Here is a 553-nt window from a genome sequence, read left to right as displayed (position 1 = left end):
AGGCGCTCGCCACTACGCCCGGCTAATTTTTTGTATTCTTTAGTAGAGACGGGGTTTCACTGTGTTAGCCAGGATGGTCTCGATCTCCTGACCTCAGTTGATCTGCCTGCCTCAGGCCTCCCAAAGTGCTGGGATTGCAGGTGTGAGCCACCATGTCCGGCCTACATTTTTTAATTTTTTGAGACAGGGTCTCACTCTGCGGCCCAGGCTGGAGTGTGGTGATGTGATCACGGCTCACTGCAGCCTCAACCTCTCAGACTGGAGCGATCTTTCTGCTTCAGCCTCCCGAGCAGCTGAGACGACTGGTTCGCACCACCACACCTAACTTTTTAATTTTTTGTAGAGATGGGGTCTTGCTGTGTTGCCCAGGTTGGTCTTGAACTCCTGGCCTCAAGTGATGATTCCTCCGCCTCGGCCTCCCAAAGTGCTGGGATTATAGGCATGGGACGCCTCTCCCAGCCAGAAAATAATTTTTCTGATGCTTCTTTTTTTTTTTTTTTTTTTTTGAGACAGAGTCTCACTCTGTCACCCAGGCTGAAGTGCAGTGGTGCGA

This window comes from Mandrillus leucophaeus, unplaced genomic scaffold (assembly GCF_000951045.1).
Source record: "Mandrillus leucophaeus isolate KB7577 unplaced genomic scaffold, Mleu.le_1.0 Scaffold8, whole genome shotgun sequence".
NCBI classification, from domain to species: domain Eukaryota; kingdom Metazoa; phylum Chordata; class Mammalia; order Primates; family Cercopithecidae; genus Mandrillus; species Mandrillus leucophaeus.
The sequence above is the reverse complement of the archived record's forward strand: the minus strand, read 5'-3'. Positions refer to the sequence as shown.